General features: G+C 24.6%; 1 protein-coding gene across 2 annotated transcripts in view; it reads left to right on the top strand.

Annotated features, from left to right (window-relative positions):
* Positions 1 to 2,679: 2,679 nt before the first annotated feature.
* The window catches only part of 5-HT2A (5-hydroxytryptamine receptor 2A), a 94,639-nt gene continuing 82,683 nt past the window's right edge, over positions 2,680 to 14,635 (top strand). Inside the window, exon 1 of one of the 2 annotated variants that reach the window (XM_089219991.1) lies at positions 2,680 to 3,182. The gene's annotated coding sequence lies outside the window, so the exon portion shown is untranslated. The remainder of the gene's footprint in view (positions 3,183 to 14,635) is intronic. The other variant, XM_089219990.1, reaches the window with a different exon arrangement.

Raw genomic sequence — 14,635 nt, 5'->3', positions numbered from 1 at the left:
CGTAACTCGTTAGTGATGGTATTTTAGGCAATGATAACAATGACTAAAAATATTTATTGATTATTACTATCACTATTATGATTTATTATTTATTGTTATTATTGATGATCGGTAGGCAAAGAATGCGGGACATAATAAGTACTAATATATACAATCAGCTTACTGCAAGCTTAGTACAATATGACTTAAAGAATTTATAAGGTTCAATCAAAAATTGAAATTGTTTAAATAGTAATTACAATAACTATTTATATTGATATAAGACTATTAAGGAAAAAATGACGTTTTCAATGTGGAGTTAATCTTTTGTATGAGTTTTATCGGCGGAACATCAATAAATGAATTTGGTTTAGCAATTTGGGATACACCATACTACTTTACCGTTTAGTGATATGTAGAGAAATAAAACATTATTATAATCACGATTAGATGATAACGGCGTAAGATCACATTTTTTTCCAAATACAGAATTTGGTTGACCAACCATGTGTAGTTTGAAGGCAATAGAAAGTAGACATCGTGCAAATTACTATCGACAATTTTAATTAATATTAAAAAAAATTAAGTTTATTCACATCGTACTATCGTAGCATGTTTATAACCACATTTTTTTATTTTTTTATTTGATTAATTATAGTTATTTAAAAAAAATTATAAATACGTATAAAGGCAATAAAGCACATATATCAGAGACCAACAGATTAACTTTAAAATAATATTTTGTTATCAATTAACTTTGGAAATTTGTACAATAGTTTTTTTTTTTTTTAAATTCAATGACAATGTTACTGTTGAATGGAATAGATTAGTAAAGTAATCAAGACAAGTTTTAAGTTAAATTAATAAACAGAATTTAATACAGTGATTAATAATAATAATAGTAATATAATATAACAGACTCATAAACGTATATCGACAATGGGTCGCATATCTTAACTATCGTCATCATACTATATTCCTAATATTTCTAACTGAAACACACGCGCGTGTGCACACACACACAGGTATACGTATATACGTATATAATAACCTTTCAATATTTCAGAGTCATCGATTGTAATAACACAAAGTTTTCATATTTTCAAGCATGTATAGTTTTTATATTTGTGGTTAATAAAGTAAATTATATAAAATAGCTCTAAATACTGAAGAACATAATTTTAAATATAAATACTGTAAGACTCGTAGTAATGGTCACCATCATCTATATTAATAACTCGGTTCAGGCAAAACAGTAAAAATATTAAATAATAAAAAGTATATTATAATATTTCTATATTGGTAGGTATGTATTTATTTTTGAAATAATCTTGCAGTTGGACCAAATTACTAAAACATGATTTGTTGTTGTTATTTAGTTAACTTTACAGAGTGAAACCTTCAAACAGTTCAAACCATATCTATTTGTTTTCCCTTGATTTGTAATTATGATTTAAACTAACTAAGTATAGTAGAATATTCCAATTATTTGACAAATACCTCTGTTTTCAACGTGAATCACTGTTCAGTTGTACGCATGTAATTACTGTGTGATATAGTTACTTCGTACATATAATTTCATAATATTCCGATTAAACTCGATCGTTGTTATTATTGTCTAGAATAATATTATGTTAAAGACAACAACCAATTTTCATGGGTGGTAACATAATATTTGTGTATACAGGATTATGATTTACCAAGCATGCACAATGTATTTATAACAATTCTAATAATTAAAATTGTCGAGAATATTGAGTACCATAATTTCAAAAACTTGCTTAGATTATTTATACCGTTCATGGAGTATCTCGTGGCAACACAAACTAATTTTTCCACAGTAAAAATAGAAACCTATAATTTTATTCTATTGTAAATTGATAAGTGCGTAATTTTTCAAAAATCTTGATGTATATTGTATATAAATTCAAATTTAAAAGAGTTTTTTCAGAATTATTTTAATGATGTAGATGATAAAGATCATTATTCTTGACAACGGATTTACATAAACATAAAATATTATGTGAAATATGTATCTATTCAGCTAAATACTTATTATAGGTACTCTAATTTTGCAAACTATAAAATTCTAATTTATTGATATTTAATTAATTACTATTATTTTAAAATAATCATAGCCTCCATATTTTTAATCCAATTATCAAGGACCATAATTTTAGGTAATAAATGTTTAAAACTCGGGAAAATATAGTAAACACTCGTTTCAATTGCCAGTTACGTAGATGTGTCAAAATGTTAAAAAAAAAAAATAATAATAAATCCTCATTTGATTAAAAATCGAAGTATTTTGAACAATCGGTTTATAATTATACTCGACAATTAAAAAAAATCATAAATTCAATAAAACGAGTATCGAAGAAACAGCGTGTCTGCAGAGCATGCTCGGTGGATTACGCTCAGGATATTATTGTAAGTCACGCATCGTTATCGAGCCAAACCAGGTTTAAGAGATGACGATGATGGTGACGACGACGACGACGACGACTCGTAATTTTTTCTCTCTAGTAGTCTAGTTCTCTTCCGGTATCACGGGTAAGTTACGTTAAAAATTGGGACGCGATACGAACGAACAAATGACACTTGAAACCGCCGCGTTGCGCCACCAGCCGCCGCCACGGCGCGTGCAGGGCGTTTACGCAGGTGCGGCGGCCAGACGTGTTTTTTGGACGCACCAACACGGTACGCGAGTTATATGGTTTTTCAGTGGTAAAACGCGCGCTTCGCCGACCGCAACCGACTACACCAGATACACGACAGCAGTGGACTCGCGCCAATAATCACGCAACCGTCACGGCTTTTTATCGGCGAGAAAATAATTTATTTTTTTTAATTAAGTTTTTCTTACGGAATTTCCCGTATTTTCTTGACCTTCAGATCCGTTTCTTTTGCCCCCCTCCCCTCAGACACGACATACAGACATTTACTCCGGCCAGGACACTGTCCTTCTGCATCCAGTGAAGTGGTCGCGTTAACAACAACAACAACAACAACAACAACAACAACAATCTCAGTCGTATTTTTATTACACAGTTTGACACTCTTTTCCTACGCTAATATCATAATCCATCGTCATGTGCGCTAAAAATATATTACACGCCATACAACCAAAACGCGCCATGGTTCTTCGAGTCTGATGTTAGTCATCGCAGTTGAGGTTCACGAATGGTGCACGTGGACAACCTGTAAGTGGCTTTAGATTTTAAATATATTAGTATAGGTTTGTAAATATATGTATGTATATTGTATACGAGTTTTATTAAATCATTTAATGAAATATTTTATTGGATTTGAATTACGCATAAAAAATATATATGTAGGTTTAAATAGCATACTTAAAAAAAAGATTTTTTATTTAAAAAGTATCGACAGTAAAGTTAAATGACCAGTGCGTGATTAAAATACGTGCGTTTTCACAATATATCTTTTACAGTCTTACATGTAGATTAATCGAGGGGTGAGTTTATAATACTTATATATTTTTATAAATAGGTAATCGGCTTACTTACATTAAACGAAGATAATAAATTGTTTATGAATATTTTCAAAGATATTTAAATTGTATTAAAAGTATATTTTAACAATAATTCTTGAATATCGACATATTTTAATGACGAGTCATAATGTATGTATATATGTATGAAAAAACATTAATTATAATTGAATAAGATTATAACTAAATAAACCGAAAAAATCTCCGTCAAATATTATTATAGTTCTTGGTATCTTAGTTATAATTAGCACATTTTTTAAATTTTTTTACAGATTTTTTATTTTACAAAAATGATTGGTATTTGTTTAACTTTATTCAGTTATTGAATGTCTCAAAAAAAAAAAAAAAACTGTCTTCTTAATATATTAGCCTGTATAAGTTTATTTTATATTTATACGTTTATAATGCTTTAAATTAAAAATATATTCTAAAAGGGTCACTTCTGCGAGTTTGACGATCTCATTATCTTGACCTTACTCACGAATAAATGTCATACTTTTAAGTTGTTACCCCTATTTGATGTTTAATTTTTAAAGTATATGAACATTTTAAATGAATAGATTAATAAATGCTGTTTAGGAGGCATTAAAAACATATATATATTTTTTTTTTTTGCTTATATTTATAATGTACAAATAGATTTTATTCTTTGCAAATGGTTTTTACTTATACGTTTTGTCTATTGATGATTTTAAATGGTTCTATTTTTTGGAATATGTCATAATATGTAATTTAAATAGTATTGAATATGAGATATTATTACATTAAAATTTACTATACGTATTAAATATCTGATAAAAAAAATTATACAATATATTGTATTGTTTGTATATAATATCATATTACCTAACCACCTGTGTATTTAATATTTTCACTAGCTATTTTATGATAAACTTGAATCTTGAGTAAATTTAATTAAGTGCCAAATATACGTTGAAAATATAAAGTTAAATAAATCTGGCTTATTAGATTATGTAATTAGAAAAAATAAATTAGTGTTACAATGTAGACTATATTTAAATAATTAAGTGTATCGAAATACGGTTAAAACACATAGCTACTACCTATACTTATACTTTAAAAACATGACAATTGAAGGCTTCAAAATTTTTAATAAATTATTATTTAGACAAAAAGTTTATCAAAGAAATACTAATGTATAAACATTATATTTAAATTATATCAAAAACTAGTTTAATAATAAAGTAAAATCTCAATGTTTATTAAAAAAAGATTTCTCATTGAACGACTATAGTCAGTAATATCTTTGAAAATGTATTCAAGTATACTATATTAAAAAATTAATCTATCTGTCCATGTTATATGTTGACACAATCAACATTAAGTCAATTACGTTTACCTAAGTACCTATTTTAAGGTTTAGTCTCAAATATATGAATTGAATTTGTTAACCATATCAAAATATGTCCTTAAGCAAGTAATAGATATGCATTCAACTAAAAATACGTTAAACAGTTTTTAATTTTCATTAAATGTATGGTATTTATTTCAAAATTAATTTTATCTTGAATTCTAAGTTAAACATATTTTAAATATGTAATAAAAATTCCAAAAAAGCCACTTAAAAAAAAATCCTATTTGTATATTGTAGATCATTGTTAATATCTAGTATAGTTATAATTTACTTTTTAACCAATTTTAATTCAATCATTAATTATACCGACCAAAATATATTGGAGCTATATATTACATATTGTATTATTGTTTTATTGTAAATGTTTAAAAAAAATATTTATCTACTGTAAGTTCCAACTATTTTAATACATATCGTTATTCATAGATTCATATATGATATTATTTAAATGCAATCTTTTGCTTGAAAAATCCCGAAAAATTAGGTTAAGCCATATTAAAAACAATAATAATACTCAAACGATAACTGCTTGTTATGTATCTAATAATAAAAATATATTAACATGTAAATTATTTGTAAAACAAAATGTATACTTAGTAACAGTGTTAGTGTGATATAGGCAAGATATATGCTATGAACTCAACACTGAATTGATACAATTTTCTAATTTGATATTTAATGAAAATAAATATAATGAATGAGAACTATTCAAGCCAATACTCACGAGTAAACAATAGTAGAGTTGTTTTATTTTAGGAGAAAAATATTTGTATGAAAATTTATTTCTATAGCTTTTAGTTGAAAATAGATAGATTATAGGGGAATGTCAACTATTATACAGCGGAAGTGTCAAATAACGGAATGTCATTTTGGTTGGGATGTTAATGGGAAAGAGGGTGTAAATCTTTTGTTTTGTTATAGCGAACATATCGTTTTGCAGCTAGTTTTTGTAAAAGCGCTCAGAATTCCATTTCACAATATTGTATGTATTTAGAATGCATATTATAATAATATTAGAATTCATGTAATCTGGAAAATAAAAATGTATTTATTTTTACCAAAATGTGTACTTTTCTAAGTTACTCAATCGATATGGGCAATGTTAATTTGTATATTATAGAGCCTATGTATATTATCTTTAAATTGATGAAATGATGAGGTGGTATAGAAATGTATGTAAAAATATTCTAATGGAAATAAATATTGAATTCAAAATTAAGTACTCTTATTATTTAAAAATGAAAAATAACATGAAACGTAAAATTTAATTAAAATTAAAAAAAAAAAATGTTGTTTTGGTCTGATTACAAATGCACTTAACATAACAGATAAATAAGAATATCTAAGACTTTATTTCAATAGTTTCAAGTTTGGAATTGTGCATCAGCGTATATTTTAAACTTAATCAAGGTAATCATATACATATGAGTATAAGTCGATTCTTTTAACAGCAAATAGTAAATACTTACTATTTAGAAACTATAATTAATACTAAATAGGTAGTATTTTAGTTTAAGGTAACTATAACTGATTGTTAATATTTGATTGTAGTTTCTAAACGGTTCGATGAATTTATTGATCTTACAATGACGTGTGTGTGTTTTTTTTTTGTGTCTGTGTACACGATAAGTTGTCGAAATAATGCTTCGATTTTCAACTTCGGTAGTTTTTCTGGTTGGAATGTGAATCTAGTTGGTGCATTGGAGAGATCAAATTCTGAGATTCCCATTAGTTTTCAAAAGCACCAGTAAAAACCAAAAAAAAAAATTAAAGAAAAACGGGAATTTTCACATAAAATCAATTTTCGAGGAAACAAGTTTTAGATATTGGTGTAACTCTAAAACTGTAGACACATGCAATTTTCACTGAATGTTTATATACTATCGTTTTATGTACTCGAAAAAATATTTCAAATGTTTTTAAGTTATCCAAGGTTTGAAAATTCAATTCAAGGTTCTCCATAAGTTTGTATAATTTTATCAAATAAAAAATATCTACAAGAAACTCAAATTAAATTTTCATGAGAATTTTAATTACAACATTGGATATTCACTCAATTTTTCTTGTAGGTACCGTTATTCTTATTATGCTGTTATTTAAAAACGAATAATAACTGTGGAAAATTGAGATATACACCATGTGTTTATTTTATCAATTCCTATACTTGAGAAAATTTTCAAGAATTTTCAAAAAATTTTAAGTTGTTTATAGAAATTTGAAATTTTCTGTTTTTTAGTTTTTTATTCTATAAATGTCAATAAAATTGTATTATTTGTGTCAATAAAAAATTGAATATTTTTTATTCAAGGTTCCCCAGTTGATATAATAGCAGTTGGAAAATATTAAAAATACATAAGCACATTTTTTGTTTTATAACCATTTTAATGTTTAATTTTGACAAAATGTATTTAAGTGAAAATTTACTAATTATTTAGTTGTTAAAAATTAAAAAAAAGTTTGAATTTTAAAGCTAAGGATTGAAATATTTTTATTGAAATATTTGATATTTTAATTTCAAATTTGGATGAAATTACATTATATTAAACAATCAAGAGTAAACATTTTAGTCATATTATTGTAATTTAAAAATATTATTCGTGAGTATTAGAAATTTCTAGTGTATACTTTATATTCTAATTTTAATTATTAATGACTTATATTAATATTTTATAGTAAATTGCATGTACTATGAATGACTGAGTAAGTCGGGTACATGATAATTAATCTGATTTGATTAATTTGAAATTCATTTCATAGTTACCAAATTTTTTTTTTTTAGAATTATTACAATAAAATTAATACGGTATAAAATATCCTAGACTGACTAGCCGTCTACGCTTAGAATCGTTTTTCGTATGCAATGATAATATAGCACTTATTAATTCAAATGTAATACCATCAATAATTACAGTAACCTACTTGCTACTTATTGTACAGCAGAGCAATATCCACTTACCCGCTTATTATTAAGTGATATAGCTGAAAAAAAATTTCGAAATAAAAAATATATATTGTCACTCAATAATTAAAACCTTAAAAAATTATTACGATAAAAATAATTTTGAATTATTTTTTTCAAAAATGTCCTGTTTGATAATAATTACTATATAATTTGTTTCAATAAAATATAACATGCCACAAGCACTTTTTTGAATAAGATTAAAAAACTGAATTTACTTGAGTGTTATTACAATATATATATATATATATATATATTTTATTATTTATTTAAGCCTCAACAACTAAGGATATTGGCTAACATTAACATTAATAAAGATACATTGATACATTATATAAGGTTGTAAAGTTTAGTTCTTTGTAGAAATGTTATAATGTTGCTGTAGTTTTCAAGACTGGGCCCAAGTGCTTCATATAGTTGCAATATATTATGTATGTATAAAATGCAATAACTAATAGAGTATAAACTATAATGAACGTAGATATTATAATATATGCATATAGTTCAAGATGTCCATGTTTAATATTTAATACTTATTTAAATTCTTTAGCCTCTTTTCAATGATTTCACAATCTTGGGGTACCTAACGGAGTCACTCCATCTTTCAAAAGTAATTCTCATAATGTAATTTAGCATATCACCTACTAAATTTAGTTTAAATTAAATAATTGCAGCGATAGGTATTACATTCCGTCATCATTTGAGCTGTTTTTCAGTTGTTTTCTTTCCCACAAGATAAAATGAGGGTACATTATAATAATACAATCGTTATATTTCATTAAAATATTGATTATATTCTTTGAATTATATATATTATTGTTTCTTAGAGTTTTCAAATATTAGGTTTTATTTATTTACATTGACTAATACTTTTTATTATGTTTTTAACACTAATATAAAATTCCGAACAGTTTTTATCTATGAGAAATAAAATTTCGCGTATTGAATATTATGCTGTCGTGGACTTGAACATAGATTCAAAGCATTTTGATTCTATCATTGTTTTACAATTGACGATCTTCCACATGGAATTGTTTATTATTTTAGATTTTTGTGTGCTCGTCTGAAATGCCAATTTTTTCAGTAATTTTAAAAATAATAAATAAACAATTGTCAAAAGTGTCACGAAATTAGGTATTTGTTATTCTTTTAAATACGTTTTTATCACTTAATAGAAAATAAATTATCCGTGTTAAGTCAGTCAATAGATTCATTGTATATACAATTTTGAGTATAAATTATAGTTTAGTTATAGTATTGTAGATTGTGTGTATGTTAGTTGTATGGTAATTTTTGGTGAATTGTGAAAAATGAGTACAGTAAACGGGACCCAGATTAAAAGAAATATTGATTTTTAAGTTATAATTTGCATTTGTTTAATTTAAAAATTAAATTATTATGAGCCACTTTTTCCATACTATATATTAAGTGTTATGAGACATTGTGGTTTTAGTTTTTTTATGTATAAAATAATTATTATTGTAATGAAACAAAATTGCAGTTATTAGTACATAATTTTAAACTCAAATTAACGTATTCATAAAAATAAATCGATAGCTAGTCAATTGATTATAAGTATATAATATTATTATTTTAAACGTGTTATGATTATGTAATTAACCTGCAGTTCCGATAAGAACATATTATTTGATAGCGATAATAATCATTATTTTCTTTTTCTTTTTAAATTAAAAAAGTTATTTTTACTTTAAAAACTTAAATATTTTAATTAAATAGTACTACGTATTAAATGTATTAATAGGATTATTAGTGTGCAATTTTCACTTGAAATATCATAAAATATATTTTTTAAATTTCATGTTTTTTAGTTTATTTCATAAAATCATCACTACCTAGTGATCATCTAATCAGACTGATTTATGATTATCAATATTTAATTACCAATTACTATGTAGAGAAGATATATATATATTATATATATATGATAAATAATGTATATATCGTAAGATGTAAGCAACACTTCTATAACATTTTTCCTCTGAACATCTTATTAAGTTTAGGTGATTACTATACTTCCCCACAGTTTTCAATTAAAATTTTATTTTTGCTTTTCATCAAAATGAAACATTTCAAACAAATTAATTTCATGACATCTTAGGACCCTATATAATATTTTACCTACTTAATAATTAATCGTTATTGTTTATTTAATTTTTTTCCTTGTGTAACCAGTGTTCTAAAAAATGTAATTGTTTTGTTTTAAAATGTATGGTTATAAATTTAACAAACAAATTAATAAGATATATTTTAGTTAATTACCTCATGCATATTGAAACCCATATATGGAATTGGAGGGATAAAAAAATTTTCAATTATGTCATGTTTATATATTTTTTTTTACTTAAATCAATTATATAATACATTTTCACAATTTGATAAGCAGTGTTACACTTTTTATCAAATAGATAACGGAAATAATCGAAATCCATCAATTTATTTCACCGACAGACAGTAAATATGTGTGTGAATACAGAATATATATATGTATATTTAAGTATTAAGTGATCTGCGTTTGCTTTGTAAATGTTGAACATGATACCAAAACTACTTTACCTGTCGTAGGATCTACAGATGAAAAAGTGGAACCAAGTATGAAAAAGCATATGTCACCCAATTTATATGATAAGCACGTCAGTTAGTAATCAAAATGAAAACTACTATTATACAAGCGCAAATCAAATTGACAGAATAAAAGATGATAGCAACGTTAAAAAGATTTTCTAGATAACATGTCAATACAAGGGCCAAAAGTAGTTGACAAAGAAAAATATTGTATATGAGAATACTATGATGCTTAACCAAGAATGCAGGCTAGTACATGGGAGGATGCAAGAAAATAATAAATCAAAATAATCTGCCGGTTTAGACGGTTTAATGTTTTCACACTTTTTCACAATTCCTGTGAACTATTTGGCAAACAATAACTAAAAAAAATAGTCTATATAAGTCAACTGTAGAGAAAAAAAAAATGTTACATAATTTAACGGCTTTCACGATTGGCACGTAGTCGTGTAACGATATTAACGTGTCTCATGCTTACTTTTAAGACGATGGATTTAGCAAGAAGTTAAACATATAATATGCGAAGAACTCCGTTTTTATTTGCTTATAAATATTTAAAATATTCAAGTATTAGTTTCACCACAATACCTTTTAAAACTGATTTAAATAAGGTAAAAATATATTAACTATGATTTTTTATTTACATGTTTAAAATGGTTAGATTTTTTTCATAAATGTTTGAGATATGTTTAAGAGTGGTTGAAATTAAAAGCTATCTTCATTTTCCATAACTATGTGATTTAAAAACATATTGATTCAAATCCTATTTCTTTAAGTTTTAAATTTAGTTCAAAACAACAATAATATAAACAATAAGAAAGGTAACTTATTGTAATTGGAGGTTAAAATGTGTTTTTAAAGTTTGTTTCTAATAATTATATATTTTTTTTTTTATTTATTTAATTTGCAAACTAGGACGTATTTGTTGTGTTTTATAAAACTTGTAAACTATTTTTGTATAGTATACTAATATTTGAAATGAGAAATTAGAACACTTTTTTAAGGTATTAATTAATATAAGTTATTACAATTAATAATATCATATTATGTATTTTGGTATATAGGTACTTGATATTTAATATATATTATATATTATATATATATTTAATATTAAGGGTCTACTTAACTATCTGAAAATATTTTTAAATATTAATTTTTTTTCAATCGATTATTTGACTATTTAAATTTAACTTTTAAACACTGATGAAAATTTCTGGAAGTATGTAATGCTATAAATGATAAATGGAATTATATTTTTTTAATAGAGTGACAATTTTATCGACAGGATTATCAGAAGAAATTTAGGTAATAGAGATCACATAATATTGAAATAATTAATCCGAGAGACGAATCTGCAACTTTCAATATCAGCGTTAGGTATAATAACCATGCTCAAAATAATCAATTTAGATGGACATAAATTAATAACACTGAGTGGTTAATACAGATTAACTAGAATACACAAGACAATTTTCAATGCATTGTTAATAACCAACTTACTACTTATAGTAATTATGACAACACAAATCTAATCAAAAATATATTAATAAACTAGATATAATTAAAATGAATAAATTTATTAAATGTCAAGTTAATTCTACTAAATTAAAACTTTTACAACGGTTAAACGTTGACAATTGATTTATCTTACACAAGATCTAATAGTACCTATATAAAATATAAAGAACATATTTGAAATGTGCTGTACCCGATTAAACACACTTATGTGGTTATTGGACCAAAAGAAATCAAGTTAAAAATTGACAAGATTCAACCAAAACCAAAAACAATATTACTATTTTTTTTACCTATAATACTTAAAACCACCATAAAACCATGCACTTGAAACGTTCGTTTTTGAAAATTTTAAATTTAAGCTAGCTACATAATATGTAGATACTACATTTTCTTCATCAAATAATTACTTAAATTTTAGAAAACTAATATTGTTTTCATACAATTTGATTTTGATAGTTTTATTAAAAATAATAACTTTTCAAAACGATCCTATTTAACAAAAATAAACTTATTTATTTATTTGCTTCATTAAATAATATTACCTAGTTGTTGGACTTTTAATACCAAATAATTCCGTTTTAGATTAAACTAAGTAAAGACGGTTTTAGAACGAGGAAGTTGAATTATATTATTAGAATGTTGATATAATCTTATGAAACGAAAAAGCTCTTGGGAAATAATGTTTTACATAGTATATGTGTAACTTGGGATTTTTTTGTTAAACATAGTAAATATTAGCATAAAGCCAAATTTGTGAATTTCCAATCTGATCGAATGATGATTACCATTAAACCCCTAAGGGTAGATGATAGCCTGAAAGACGATGTAAAAAGTGTTAATATTATATTCTGTAATATTAAATTTAAGAAAATGTATTTCTTTTAAAAATGCGTTTGCATCAACCAAATATCTAATTGAGACAGACTAATATAGGTCTAATGATTAACTGATGCAATCTTAATTAATTATTAATTTATTGTAATTATTTCACTCTGTTATTATTTGTATGCGCACAAGCAAACAATAATTCAAATTTTCAATAAAAAGATTATAATCTACACTAATAACACTTAACATTAATTTAAAAGGAAATCATTTATTCAAAATATTAAAATGATATGTTCCGGTGTCTAGAAATGTTAAAAACCTTTACAATTTTTTTCAAAAATATTAGTATAGGTATAAATAATTTTCTTATTTTCCAAACACTTTTTCTTTCTGAATACATATTATTTGTAAAACACAACCATTAAATAAACAAAACGCTAATTGATGTGTGTACAATGTAAAAGCTCTCGAAATGCATCCTCTGACACAGGGATTTAAAACGATTTTAAATGGAATAAACATCCACAACAATTGCCTCAATAAATACTGATATTTATTTTTTATTTTTGAGTAAATCGTAGTAACAAAAAAAAAAAATTACCATTGTATAGTCGTGGTTGATAATTTTCTATTTGTTTGTAATAATATTTCTTCAATCAACATGTCAATCTGGAAATTAAATTTTAAGTTTACCTATTCAATCATAATAAATACTATGGATACATAACAATCTGTACTGTATGTGGCTAGATTTGGCTAGATGTGGGATATTTGTTTTAAACATAGATACAAAATTTAACCACGCAACCTGTTATCTCTTTGACAAAAGAAATACAAGAATTTTATTTATGAAAACAGAGAAATTGCAAAAAAAATAATAAGTGATCGTTTAGGATTTTGATAAACAATCAAAAACTAAAGTTTTAGCAAACAAGTATTTTTTGAAAATATGCGAATAATACAATCAGATAATATTTTATATACAATATACATATTATACATTTATTGAAAATGATCAAAGAACATATTTTTTAAATACTTACATTCATCTTTTTGAGTTTTGACATTATACATAATAATAATAATAATAATAATAATAATAATTTGTTTCTATATTTTCAATTTCAAATCATTTTTATTGATTTTATTTTCTTTTAACCACAAGTAGCGTGTATAAATAACATTTTTGTTAATTTTTTATGTTTATCGTAATTTTCTGCAAGTAATTTTATAGAGTTTTTATTAAATATTTATACATTTAAAAACAAAAAACAAAAAATATTCTGATAAATCTTAGTTTACTTACATTTTTGTATAGTTTTAAAAGAGATAGAGAAACTATTCATAAGAACTAATGATAGGCTTAACGATTGATATGTCTAACAAGATAATATTATTTCTTCAAAAATTTTCATAATATACAATATTGTATGATTATGCGGGTAGAAATCACTAATCAGAAATTATAAACAATTGTTTTATTTTTATTTTTTTAAAGATCTGTTTATCTATGATATTTTTTTTGTGTATATAACAATATACAGGGGTTTCAGGTTAATTCATAAAAATTTTAAGATAATATCATACCACTGATTAGAATTGAAAATAAATCTTGAGAGTGTGAATACTAGATTTTCAAGGGTACTTACAAACCTATTCATCAGCTGCATTATCCTCGAATTTTAAACTTATTGCTATAATAAATACAACATGGGAATTTTTATCCCAAAAATAAGGGTTTTGTGGGACGAAAATTACCTGTGCTTTCTTATGATAACCTAAAGGGTTATATATTTTGTATACCCTGAAAAAGTCATTGTATATTAGCAATAAGTTTGAATTCTACGAAATCGGAAATGGTCGCAATTGGTAAAAGTAGTAT

The sequence above is a fragment of the Diuraphis noxia genome, unplaced genomic scaffold (assembly GCF_037042655.1).
Source record: "Diuraphis noxia isolate RWA-SAM2 unplaced genomic scaffold, SU_Dnox_SAM2 contig0002, whole genome shotgun sequence".
NCBI lineage: Eukaryota > Metazoa > Arthropoda > Insecta > Hemiptera > Aphididae > Diuraphis > Diuraphis noxia.
Note: the sequence above shows the minus strand (reverse complement) of the source record. Positions and strands in the feature narration are given on the sequence as shown.